An 11,924-nucleotide genomic window follows, 5' to 3' on the forward strand; every position below is an offset into this window, starting at 1 on the left:
AGGAAGGAGGGGTTAGTGAGCTCTCCTTAACCCCTCTCCTTCCATGGAATCACTACACTCTCTGCAGAGAACATACTCTGAACCAGGAATGGCAGGGACTTCAGGAAGTCACTTCCAAGATAGTGCCACCCCCAGGTGACTCAGACCCATCTCCATTTTAGAGACTCTTCCACGAATTTTCCCACCTCCTAACTGCACTATTGACCTCATACTGTCATCCCCATGCCCCATTTCCCCAGGTATCTGCTTAAAATCTCTGCGAGTCTTCCAATCTCAAGACACCGCTCCCTGGAAGGAGTTGTGTCTACTCTCTAGAAGTCAATCCCCAAGAGAAGTCCACCTATCATTCCTGGACTGTATTCTGAGGACCTCTTAAGGAGGTCATTTATTTATGAAGACGTGCTAGAGTCCTAACTCTACAAGTCCAAGTCTTTACCTCTACTGCTGAGACTATAATTCCAATGAGCATCATAAAATAGGACTGGGGATATTTCCACAGTCTCCTCAGGCACAAACTGAGGACATCTTGTCATTCTGACTCTGCAATATTAGCCCTGGGAAGGACAGGGCATGCAAGGGTCAAGGGTAGAAATTTAGAGATTTGTTAAGAGGTGCGGGGGTGGTAAATAAGTGTCATGTTCTGGATAGATTCTGACGTTAGAGTTGACAGAATTAGGCTATTGAGGTAGTCTGTAGAAGAGGTGATCAGAGATTAATCAGGAACTGGGTGGGTGATAGCAGAGAAGAAGAGACAGATTAAAGAAATATTCAAAACGAAGTCTTAAAGAGCCGGGGTAAATAAGTATATTCCTCAGTCCTCCCATTTGACTATCTTTGAAAAAGGGTTGGTTGCTTGCTTGCTTTGCTTTAAAAAACCTGTTGTTTTGGGGTTTTGACCCTTCTGTTAGGAATGAGAACCTACAAGTTTTAGTCTGGAAATCTACATGTTGGACCATCTTTGCATTTCAGGATAAATCCCTCTCGGTATTGGTGTGTAATCAGTTATACATTGTTGAATTTGGTTTACTAGTACTATTGACCCTTGAACAACATGGAGACTGGGGGGTGCTGGTCCCTCTCACAGTCAAAAAACTGCATATATTTTGACTCCCCCCAAAATTTACTACTAATATCCTACCGTAGACCAGAAGCCTTACTAATTACATGAAAAGTTGATTAACAAAAACTTTGTATATTATATGTATTATATTCCAGAAGTATATGTAGTACTAGCAAATGTATTACATATACTACATGTATATGCTGATATTCATCTTTGAGGGATACAGATCTCTTGCAGCTGGCTTTTCATGGACTACCTCAACAGCCCTGCTCACAAGTTTGCTGGCAAGATCTTTAGCCACATTTAACTTTCTCCAGAAGCACATGTATGACAGTACATCGAGGACAACTTCCTTTGCAGAGATCCATGGACCACACTCATTCAAGACACAAACATTCACATAGGAGCTCACAAAGAGGAATGTACTGCTGCCCTAAACAAAGCACAAGCATTGGCACCTCAGTTAAATTCTTGGGAAGAATTACTTGTTCAGCTGAAGATCTTTCCATCCCTGGCACTGTCAATGTTCTGTTTCCAGGATGAAAGTATATGGAGCTTTCTTGGACACTATAAAAGCAACTGGTAAAAATTGTATATATTTAAGAAACTTTTATGATACATACACACATATATGTATATATTCACATGTATATTCAACTATAAAAATATATATATAATTCTGAAAAGAAACAATAGGTAAAAATGCAGTGGGGAAGGTTCTGGTAAGATGGTGGAGCACAAGGAATCTGTCTCCTGATGTAGACAACAATTGCACTGACAGAATTTGTCTGAGATAACCATTTGGAAACTCTGCAGTCAATTGATGGTTTCCAAGTACTTAATTAATCTTTGTTTGGAAGGCACCATTTTTTCTTTTCTTTTTTTTTTTTTTTTTTTTTTCATCTCACTGACTATTATTTTATTCTCAATGCTTATTCTGGTATATATAGCTTAGTTATTGAAGGCAACAGGCAACAATATTTATTATTTGCCCTGGATTTTCCACTGGGCACCTTACTTATATATTTATGAAAGCATGAACAAACAGCATTGCTTTGTAATTGTCTGTTATGTGCCCATATCCTCCACTAGGTGGAGGGTGTGGTCCACATTGACTGGGACCACATTGTATCCATCTCTGTATACCTCATGGAACTTAATTCATTTCCTGGGTCATAGTAGGCACCTACTACATGCTGGTTCTTGTTAGGCATTAGAGATACTATGATGATCAAATCCTTATGCTCTCAGTCTTTACAGAGTTTAAGTTCCTGTTGTTCATTAGCTATGAGGTCTGAACAAATGGCATCTTCATATGTAAAATGAATAGTCTGCAGTTGATACTTAAAGTTTGATGCCCCTTCCAGTACCAGGATTCCAGATTTCTAATCCTCATCCTGGTTTGCAACCTACTCATGCTGAGATGGTTATGGAATGAAAAGTGTTGGAACACTTGTTCTTTCCTGATACCTACTTTGTTTTGCAGCTTCTGCTCAATTCATACAGCTGAGACTGGTTTGTGAGTGAAGGATAAGAGGTTAGGTTCTGTTACTCACATGCAGTCCCTTTTAACATCCCTATATCTAGACAGCCTTAGGTGATAGACCTTAGAAAGTTTCCATGGAATGTCTACTCTTAGCACTACTCTGCACTAAGAGTCAGCGGTGAGATGGAATGGAAATTCTTATTATTGTCAACATGTGGTAGCAATTTCAGTACGTTTTACAAGGAAGTTTAGAGTTTGATTTGTTTTTTATTTTCCTGATATGGATGCTGAGTTTGGAAAGACAAAACAACAAACACAGTCTTTCTTAATCCTGCCAAGTGAGGATGACTTGGAGAAGAATATCTGGGAATCTCTTGGCAGTGGATGGTCACTTGTAGCTTCACAAAATCTTTTTCTTCTTCTTTTTTTAATTATTTATTTTTAAATTTACATCCAAGATAATTAGTATATAGTGCAATAATGATTTCAGGAGTAGATTCCTTAAGCCCCTTATACATATATCCCATCCCCCCTCGCATGACCCCTCCAGCAACCCTCAGTTTGTTCTCTATATTTAAGAGTCTCTTATGTTTTGTCCCCCTCCCTGTTTTTATATTGTTTTTGCTTCCCTTCCCTTATGTTCATCTGTTTTGTATCTTAAAGTCCTCATATGAGTGAAGTTATATGATATTTGTCTTTCTCTAATTTCGCTTAGCATAATACCCTCTAGTTCCATCCACGTAGTTGCAAATGGCAGGATTTCATTCTTTTTGATTGCCAAGCAATACTCCATTGTATATATATACCACATCTTGTTTATCCATCCATCCATCAATGGACATTTGGGCTCTTTCCATACTTTGGCTATTGTTGACAGCACTGCTATAAACATGGGATGCTAGTGTCCCTTTGAAACAGCATACCTGTATCTCTTGGATAAATACTTAGTAGTGCAATTGCTGGGTCATAGGGTAGTTCTATTTTAAATTTTTTGAGGACCCTCCATACTGTTTTCCAGAGTGGCTGCACCAGTTTGCATTCCCACCAAGAGGGCAAAAGAGATCCTCTTTCTCTGCATCCTTGCCAACATCAGTTGTTGCCTGAGTTGTTCATGTTAGCCATTCTGACAGGTGTGAGGTGCTATCTCATTGTGGTTTTGACTTGTATTTCCCTGATGATGAGTGATGTTGAGCATTTTTTCACGTGTCGGTTGGCCATCTGGATGTCTTCTTTGGAGAAGTGTCTATTCATGTCTTTTGCCCATTTCTTCACTGGATTATTTGTTTTTTGGGGTGTGGAGTTTGATAAGTTCTCTATAGATTTTGGATACTAACCCTTTATCTGATATGTCATTTACAAGTATCTTCTCCCATTCTGTCGGTTGCCTTTTACTTTTGGTGATTGTTTCCTTCACTGGGCAGAAACTTTTTATTTTGATGAGGTCCCAATGGCTCATTTTTGCTTTTGTTTCCCTTGCCTCCGGAGTAGTGTTGAGTAAGAAATTGCTGCGGCTGAGATCAAAGAAGTTTTTGCCTGCTTTCTCCTCCAGGCTTTTGATGGCTTCCTGTCTTTCATGCATTTTGAGTTTATTTTTGTGTATGGTTTAAGAAAGTGGTCCAGGTTCATTTTTCTGCATGTCACTGTCCAGTTTTCACAGCACCATTTGCTGAAGAGACTGTTTTTATTCCATTGGATATTCTTTCCTGCTTTGTCAAAGATTAGTTGGCCATAGGTTTGTGGGTCCATTTCTGGGTTCTCTATTCTGTTCCATTGATCTGAGTGCCTATTTTTGTTCCAGTGCCATACTGTCTTGATGATTACAGATTTGTAATACACCTTGAAGTCCGGAATTGTAATGCCTCCAGCTTTGGTTTTCTTTTTCAAGAATACTTTGACTGTTCAGGGTCTTTTCTGGTTCCATACAAAATTTAGGATTGTTTGTTCTAGCTCTGTGAAGAATGCTGGTGTTATTTTGATAGGGATTGAATTGAATATGTAGATTGCTTTGGGTAGTATTGCCATTTTAACAATATTTGTTCTTCCTATCCAGGAGCATGGAATCTTTTCCAATTTTTTTCTGTGTCTTCTTCAATTTCTTTCATAAGCTTTCTATAGTTTCAGTGTATATATTTTTTCACCTCTTTGGTTAGATTTATCCTGAGGTATTTTATGGGTTTTGGTGCAATTGTAAATGGGATTAATTCCTTGATTTCTCTTTCTGTTGCATTATTGGTGTATAAGAATGCAACCAATTTCTGTGCATTGATTTTATATCCTGTGACTTTGCTGAATTCATGGATCAGTTCTAGCAGTTTGTTTGGTGGAATCTTTTGGGTTTTCCATATAGAGTATCATGTCATCTGTGAAGAGTGAAAGTTTGACTTCCTCCTGCCTTTTGGATGCCTTTTATTCCCTTGTGTTGTGTGATTGCTGATACTAAGACCACCAATAATATGTTGAATAACAGTGGCAAGAGTGGACATCCCTGTCTTGTTCCTGACCTTAGGAAATTGAAAGCTCTGTTTTTCCCCATTGAGGATTACATTAGTGTTGGGCCTTTCATATATGGCTTTTATGATCTCGAGGTATTATCCTTCTATCCCTACTTTTTTGAGGGTTTTTATCAAGAAAGGATGCTGTATTTTGTCAAATCCTTTCTCTGCATCTATTGAGAGGATCATGTGGTTCTTGTCCTTTCTTTTACTTATGTGATATATCACATTGATTGTTTTGCAGATATTGAACCAGCCCTGCATCCCAGGTATAAATCCCACTTGCTCATGGTGAATAATTCTTTAATGTATTGTTGGGTCCAGTTGGTTAGTGTCTTGTTGAGGATTTTTGCATCCATATTCATCAGGGAAATTTATCTATACTTCTCCTTTTAGTGGAGTTTTTGTCTGCTTCTGGAATCAAGGTAATGCTGGCTTCATAGAAAGAGTTTGGAAGTTTTCCTTCCATTTCTATTTTTCGGAACAGCTTCAAGAGAATAGGTGTTAACTCTTCTTTAATTGTTTGGTAGAATTCCCCTGGAAAGCCATCTGGCCCTGGACTCTTGTTTTTTCGGGAGATTTATGATTACTAATTCAATTTCTTTACCAGTTATGGGTCTGTTCAAATTTTCTATTCCTTCCTGTTTCAGTTTTAGTAGTTTCTATGTTTCTAGGAATTTGTACATTTCTTCCAGGTTGCCCATTTTCTTGGCGTATAATTGCTTATAATATTCTCTTATTTTGTTAGTATTTCTGCTATGTTGGTTGTGATCTTTCCTCTTTCATTCACGATTTTATTTATTTGGGTCCTTTCCTTTTTCTTTTTGATCAAACTGGCTATTGGTTTATCAATTTTAATTCTTTCAAAGAACGAGCTTCTGGTTTCACTGATCTGTTCTACTGTTTTTTTGTGTTTTTTGTTTTTGTTTTTGTTTTTTGTGTTTTTTTGTTTGTGTGTTTTGCTTTTGATAGCATCGATTTCTGCTCTACTCTAATCTTTATTATTTCCTGTCTTCTGCTGGTTTGGGGTTTTATTTGCTGTTTTTTTTTTTTTTTCCCCAGCTCTTTATGGTGTAAGTTTGGGTTGTGTATCTGAGACCATTCTTCCTTCTTTAGAAAGGCCTGGATTGCTATATACTTCCCTCTTAAGACCACCTTTTCTGGGTCCCAGAAGTTTGGGGCTGCGGTGTTATCATTTTTATTGGCTTTCATTTACTTTTTAATTTCCTCTTTAATTTCTTGGTTAGCCCATTCATTCTTTAGTAGGATGGTCTTTAGTCTCCAAGTATTTGTTATCTTTCCACATTTTTTTTTTGTGGTTGATTTCAAGTTTAATAGCATTGTGGTCTGAAAATATGCACAGTATGATCTCAACCTTTTTGTACTTGTTAAGGGCTGATTTGTGTCCCAGTATGTGATCATTCTGGAGAATGTTCCATGTGTACTGGAGAAGAATGTGTAGTCCACTGCTTTAGGATGAAATGTTCTAAATATATCTGTTAAGTCCATCTGGCCCAGTGTGTCATTCAAAGTCATTGTTTCCTTGTTGATTTTCTGTTTAGATGATCTGCCCATTGTTGTAAGTGGGGTGTTTAAGTCCCCTACTATTATGGTATTATTATCAATGAGTTTCTTTATATTTGTGATTAATTGATTTATATATTTGGGTGTTCCACATTTGGAGCATAAATGTTTACAATTGTTAGGTCTTCTTGGTGGATAAACCCCTTAATTATGATATAATGCCCTTCTTCACCTCATGTTACAGTCTTTATTTCAAAGTTTAGATTGTCTGGTATCAGTATGGCTACTCCAGCTTTCTTTGGTTGACCATTACCATGATAGATGGTTGTCCACCCCCTTACTTTCAATCTGAAAGTGTCTTTAGGTCTAAAGTGGGTCTCTTGTAAACAGCATATAGATATATCTTGTTTTCTTAACCATTCTGTTACTCTATGTCTTTTGATTGGAGCATGTAGTCCATTGACATTTAGAGTGAGTACTAAAAGATATGAATTTATTGCCATTATGTTTCCTGTAGAGTTGGAATTTCTGGTGGTGTTCTTGGTCCTTTCTAGTCTTTGTTGCTTTTTGTTTTTTATCTTTGTTTTCTTTTTTCCCTTCGAAGAGTCCCCCTTAAATTTGTTGCAGGGCTTGTTTAGTGATCACAAACTCCTTTAATTTTTGTTTGTCTGGGAAACCTTTCATCTCTCCTTCTATTTTGAATGACAGCCTTGTTGGATAAAGAATTCTTGGCTGCATATTTTCCGGATTCAGCACATTGAATATATCCTGCCACTCCTTTCTGGCCTGCCACGTTTCTGTGGATAGATCTGCTGCAAACCTGATGTGTCTTCCCTTATAGGTTAAAGACTTTTTTTTCTTGCTGCTTTCATCATTCTTTCCTTGCCTGAGTATTTTGTGAATTTCACTATGATATGCCTTGTTGATGGTCAGTTTTTGTTGAATCTAATGGGGGTCCTCTGTGCTTCCTGGATTTTGATGTCTGTGTCTTTCCCTAGGTTAGGAAAGTTTTCCACTATGATTTGCTCAAATAACCCCTCTACCCCTTTTTCTCTCTCTTCTTCTACTGGAACTCCTATGATTCTGATGTTGTTCCTTTCTATTGAGTCACTGATTTCTCTAATTCTTAAATCATGCTCTTTTGCCTTAGTCTCCCTCTTTTTTTCTGCTTCATTATTCTCCATAAGTTGGTCCTCTATATCGCTGATTCTCTGTTCTGCCTCATCCATCCTTGCCGCTGTGGCATTCATTCAAGATTGCAGCACATTTATAGCATTTTTTTTATTTCAATTTATTTCACTAGCTTTTACTTCTTTTATCTCCACAGAAAGAAATTCTAATCTATTTTCAACCGCAGATAGTATTCTTATTATTGTGATTCTAAATTCTGGTTCAGACATCTTGCTTGTATCTGTTTTGATTAAGTCCCTGGCTGTCATTTCTTCCTGTTCTTTTTTTTTTTTAATTTTTTTTTTCCAACTTTTATTTATTTTTGGGACAGAGAGAGACAGAGCATGAACGGGGGAGGGGCAGAGAGAGAGGGAGACACAGAATCGGAAACAGGCTCCAGGCTCTGAGCCATCAGCCCAGAGCCCGACGCAGGGCTCGAACCCACGGACTGCGAGATCGTGACCTGGCTGAAGTCGGACGCTTAACCGACTGCGCCACCCAGGTGCCCCATCCTGTTCTTTCTTTTGGGGTGAATTCCTTCATATCATCATTTTGAAGGAAGAAAAGGAATTAATAAGGGAAAAAATTATATTAAAAAATTAAAAACAACACAAAAAAATCAAATAAATGATGTTAGATCCAAGGTGTGTTTTGGTATGGTTGTTGAAAGGAGCTTGATAGATTAGAGGAAAAAAGGGAAATATAAGAAAAGAAAAAAAAAGGAAAATATTTGAAAATTTGAAAACATGAATACAATGAAATTGAATAAAGTGAAATGATTGAAGTAAAATAGAACTTGAAAAATTTACAAAAAAGTAAAAAATATAGTGGAAAAATTAAAGAAATATTTTTAATAAATTTGAAAATAAAAATAAATTTTTTCTTTCTATATTCCAGAATAGAAACAGAAACAAATTGAATAGGTTGACCAGCAAACAAACTGAAATATGATTGAAATTACATCGTTTTCCCCTAGAAGTCAAACTATGAAGCACTCTACAGTCCACAAACTAATTAGGTGGAGAGACTTGTGATGTTCATGAAGAGCGAGGTTGACCCAGTTTGGCAGGGCTCAGTGTAATGGCTCCATCATCCACTAGATGGTGCTGCTTAGCTTACTGGGGTGGATTATTGTGATGCTTGTAGTTGTGTATGTACATGCATGGGAGGGGTGAAAATGGCATCACCCAGCTACCCAGTCTCTAGTATTGGAATTCTGTTCTCATGATCAGCAATCACGCAACCCTTTGTCTCTGGCTACATCCACTCCCCACTTTTACGTTGTCCATGACCAAGCCATCAGGTTGCCAGGCAGCACCTCCCTCCTGAGTTTTATCTCAGATGTGGCTGTGTTTCCCAATCCCTCACTTCTGAAGGACTGTGGCTATGAGGTGCTCAGACCTTCTGGGGGAGAGTCTCACTGAGCAACGGCCAGGTGCTTGCCCACCTCCAGCAATGTTCACAAGACTGCTGCTGCCAATGCCCAGAGACTGCGCTGGGTGCCAGCCCACCTCCCGAAAAGTTCATGTGATCCTGTAGCAGCAGCATTTCAGGGATTATGGAAAATGACAACACGCTTCAGATGCCGGCTTCCCCCTAACGTCCTTGTTCCAGCACCATCAAATGTGATTGTTCTACATGGTCCATGGGACTTTTGCCTGTGAGGTGGCCTCACAGCCTCTACCAAATGTCTTCTCAGCAGGGGAATTGCCTCTCCCCATGTGGCCCACAGACCCCTTGGACCTCACTTTCTGGGGATTCATCCTTCCCAACAGAGCACCGCCAGGTATCAGACTGCAGAATTTCAGATTCTATGCCCTTGTTATTTATAGATTATTGATGGAATTTAAACTCTCTTCTTTCTCCTTGCTCCCTTTTTTTGATCAGTCCGTAATCTTTCTTCTCCCTCCAGTTGCTTTCGGGAGGGGGGGATGCTTTCCCACACTCTTCCCCCTGTCTCCATTCAATCTCTGCAAGCAAAAACAGCTCCCTGCCCTCCATGGGTTCTCTCTTCCCCAGTTAACCTCTCTGTGTCACATACCTGCTGAGTCCATGGTTCAGGTTGTGCATATTGTTGTGTTAATCCTCAAATCAGTTTTCTAGGTGTTCTGGATGGTTTAGTGTTGATCTGCCTGTATTTCAGGGATGAAAGACACAAAAAAACTTGCCATGCTGTTCTGCCATCTTGGCCCCTCCTCAGGAAGACAACATTTTAAAATTAATGCAATCACACTACTTTATCTACAAACCTTACTGCATTCCCTCCAATTGTCCCAATAATATCCCATGTTGTGAAATGAACTTGCTGGTGCAGCATCAATCAATCCAGTATCACACATTGCATTTAGTTATCATGTGTATATCATCTCCCTTAGTAAGGATTTGTTTCTCAGCTCTTCTTTGTCTTTCTTGTCATTGACATCTTAAAGAATAGAAGCTACTTATTTCATGTGATGGATCGCAAGTAGGGTTTGCCTGATGTTTTGTCACTATACTCTAGGTTACTAGGGGATTTGGTTGGACTACTACTAAGGTGGTGTTGATTCCATCTCAGTGAATCACACTGAGAAACACATGATGTCAGATGGTCCTATCATCAGAGATAACTCTATCGCTCAGTTAAGGTGGTGTTCACCAAGATCTTGATTGTAACATTGGTATTTTTTACCCTATAATTAGGAAATTAGATGCAAGGAGACATTTTGAAACTGTATACATATTCTGTTCCTCATCAAACTTTACTCATTCATTTTATCATCTTTTATATTTCTTACCTTTTCAAAGATTATGTTTTTTTTTTTTAATCAACAAAGTCCTCAGAACTGCCATAGTCACTGGACCTGATGCCTCAGAACTTCACAGAGAGATCTGGGTTCTGTACTAGAGGTATTGTTGATTACATTTTTTACATTGTTTTAATGTTTATTTATTTTTGAGACAGAGATAGAGACAGACTGTGAGTGGGGAAGGGGCAGGGAGAGAGGGAGACACAGAATCTGAAGCAGGCTCCAGGCTCTGAGCTGTCAGCACAGAGCCCATCGAGGGGCTCGAATTTATGAACCACATGATCATGACCTGAGCTGAAGTTGGACGCTTAACCAAATGACCCACCCAGGCACTCCTCCGTGACTACATTTTTAAGAGTGGGAAACTTGAGAAGGAAATTGTGGGAAGTGAAAACCATAGCATCAGCTGTGGCCAAAGACAGCCTCCAGGTCTGACCAGCAAAGGAGGTGCTCTCCCAGGACTGACTTGGGACAGAGACCACAGGTGGAGTCCTGGGAGAGTCACCCCTGCCTAACTGCAGAACAGAGGCCAGGCTTCCTGAGCTTGGAGGTGAGGTGAGAAGAAGATGTAAGAGGAAAACCCAAAATGGAAGAACTGGCCAAGATCTTATGCCATCATGAAAAATGAAAGAACAGAAAGAGGGAAAGGGACTGAGAAGTTTCTGAGAGAGTGAGTATATGAACCAGACTAAAGCCATCTTGAGAAATTCCACCATGATGACCGCTTTGTGACCTAAAGCCTCTTAAATACAGCCTCTCCCCCCATTCTTCTCTTTTGTTTAACTACACCTGTGAGTAAACCCTCCAGGCAAAGCTTCCTGGATCTGCTCTGGATATGATTCCTCCTGGGTAGCCCCCCAGAAAGTGCTCACCAGCCTTTAGGGCCATAAAAGCAGGTCTGTTAGGGGGTGGGGTTGTGGGCATCGACTCATCTTGTGGTGTCCCACGAGATGGACAAACTTCTGTCCATATGTCCCCTTAATAAACCATTTGTCATCAAGCTGGACTTGTTGGCCTTTTTCTTCAGTTTCATGGCTTCTTCGCTCTTTGAAGGTAGTTTTGCACATACCTCCTTTCCAGGGAACAACAGGAGGAAGTAAGCAGGGTGCTGTGTCTGGAAACAGGGAGTGTGGAGGGCAGTGGAAGGCGGGGCTGTCTGCTGAAGGTGTGGGTCTGAGTGAGGACTTGATTGATGAGAGGCAAGTCAAGAAGCCAAGATCAAATTCACAGACACAGAAAGTAGAACAGAGGTTGCCAAGAGCTTCAGGGGTTGGGATGTGGGTGGTATGGCAGTTATTATTTCATCAGTGCAGTCTGAGTTAAGGAAGATGAAACGTTCTGGAACTGGATGATAGTAATGTTTACACCACAACAAGAATGCCTAATGCCACTAAACTCTATAC

The sequence above is a fragment of the Puma concolor genome, chromosome A1 (assembly GCF_028749965.1).
Source record: "Puma concolor isolate L17-30 chromosome A1, mPumCon1.1.hap2, whole genome shotgun sequence".
NCBI classification, from domain to species: Eukaryota; Metazoa; Chordata; class Mammalia; order Carnivora; family Felidae; genus Puma; species Puma concolor.